Genomic DNA, 2,500 nt, shown 5'->3' with positions numbered 1-2,500 from the left:
TATTTGGTTAGTTTTAAGTTTTCAAAGGAAAAAAAAAATTTTACATCAATTACCGTATTAATCATCATTGAAAAAAAAAAATATCAGAAGACTAATCTACCGAAATGGATCACGTTTCCTAGATTTTGCCCAAATCAGAATATTTGAATTGCACGACCTCCCATTTCAGTTAATTAAATAAAAACGATAAACAAAATATAAATGAGATGATAATAACGTAATAGCCAACCCAGACAGGGAATTGGGAATTGTAGGACTATAATGCAGACGCTGAATTAATTTATTCCCCAAAGTAAAAAATGCCACTTCAGCTAAACCGACCAGAATTTACAAAAAAAATTTCCTTAGAAATTCATGATGTTAATTTTTATTTATTCTTCCTTCGCCATCATTAATGGTATTTATTTTTTTTTTTTAGTTTTAAACACCAACAAAAGCATTACCGATCGTTCAGTACGAAATTGATTGATACTAATACACATGTCTTAAGAATACTTATTTAGGATACGAGTTCTCGCTGTGAACGTATCGTAATCGAATGATAACTGAACAAATGGATTATTAACAAATGGCTTTCTATAATAGTCATAAAGATCAATGTTTGTAATCCAAGCCTTTCCTAGTATCGATCGTAAAAATTAAAAAATGAGGTCGTTATACAAACGAACCAATGAAATTGCGAGATAATCCCGTAAAAATACCTAATAAAAAAATTCCTTGGGATTTCTAGCGACCTAGGAATAAAGCAACGGGTATTATCGAATTTACCTACCCCAAAATAAAAGTATTACAGCACTCACTGAAAAGAGCAAAAGTCGTCAATAGCTGGTAACCCAGTTTCCTGTATCTCTCAGGAATAAATTCAGTTCCACTTCCATATTAATTTTTTTTTTTTTTTCTAAGTGTTGAAGAGATTAATAATACTAATATTCCCCTAAAAAAAAACGCTTCCGGTTCGTTAGTCGTCGTTTTGTTGTTTTTTTTAATGTAATTTAAAAATTAAAATTCCCTTGTTCCACACGGAAACAAAATATTTATTCAGTTCTGAAGTGGGGAATTTAATTGAATCCTATTTATTCTTTTATCCAGATAAAATAATAAGCGGGACTTTGTCTTTTCCTCTTTTTTCTTTTGGTCATGTTCATTTTTTATTATGACTGTTGTTTTTTATTTATTTATTTTTTTTTTATTGAGACTGAGGAGAACTAGATCTTGATCACAAGTTCACAAACTCAAGCATCATAAGATAAGCTATAATTGGGTTTCGCCAGAGGCAAAGACATATTTGGCGTTTTTTATTATGTTGATAAGAAACCAGACAAGATAAAAGTAAAAGGCAGTTTTAATATGTGTTAGAAAAAGAGACAACTGCCACGTTCTCTCTTAGAAAGGAGGTTTCAAAGAAGAGATTTTGCTTGTATTTAGATAGGTAACTTGGTTCGTGGGAGATGATAGACCAGGCATATTGTTGTTTTAATTTGTATGGTTATTGCTTTCCGGCGGCCCTTTGTAAAGTAAACTAAAGATAACCACCAAAGCAGGTAACTTACTGACATTTCGAAGTATGTTAGGAAACGTTCTCAGCCAACTCACCACTATCAAATGTACGCCCTCAGCACTTTTCTCTCCATTAAATCTTACAGAGAAACTTTCCAAAAACCAAAGATATTAAGGATTATGCACAAACAGATTCATAAAAAAATCAAATCGACCATAACGTCATATTGACGATCACAACATAAATTTTACCGAAAGCGGTGGCCTTTTCGACGGAGGACCCTTTTATTTTATTTATTCTTTGATCTGAACTAAAAAGCACCATATGAAATAGATTCAAAATGCCAGCACGATATTCAGCCGCACCGCCAAGCTATGAATAATGGCCTAATCCTCAGCAAATAAAACCGGTTTCGCCGCGTCCCTGGGGGATTTTGTTTTGTTCCATATTAAAATTATGAAACGTTGGTTGGGATCTGCCCTCAGAATGTTCATGCTCACCACTTCTTCTCCCCAGGTGTAACAAACTGCTGGTTAGGAAAATAAAAATTCGTTTTTAAATTCTTTGTATGTATGAAACAACTTCGTATGCGTGTTAAATGTAAAAATGGCGGGACCAGGAATGTAAAAATCTAAATGAACGACTAAACTGCTTTTCAACCCTCCCCCCCCAAAAAAAAACCCCCCTCCCCTCCGCAACCCCCTTTCACACACAACCAAAAAAAAAAAAAAAAAAAAAAAAAAAAAACCGGAACGGCCAGATCGGATTAGAAAAATTTAAAAATTTAGAAGAAGATAAATAAAAAGAAAATAGAATATGTACGAAATTCACAATTTTTCGCCTAGGTCTCTTGAACATTTTTGTTCTTAAAGCATCTGGACATTTCATAGGAGCAATTGATATTATGCAATTGCAGGACATGTTATACATTGGCGTCACGGATATTTGGCTCTTTACTGAAGCTGAGAAGTAAGATAACGAGTTGGTGCCTACAGGTTCTCC

The sequence above is a fragment of the Macrobrachium nipponense genome, chromosome 31 (assembly GCF_015104395.2).
Source record: "Macrobrachium nipponense isolate FS-2020 chromosome 31, ASM1510439v2, whole genome shotgun sequence".
Classification (NCBI taxonomy): domain Eukaryota; kingdom Metazoa; phylum Arthropoda; class Malacostraca; order Decapoda; family Palaemonidae; genus Macrobrachium; species Macrobrachium nipponense.
This window is presented reverse-complemented; position numbering follows the sequence as displayed.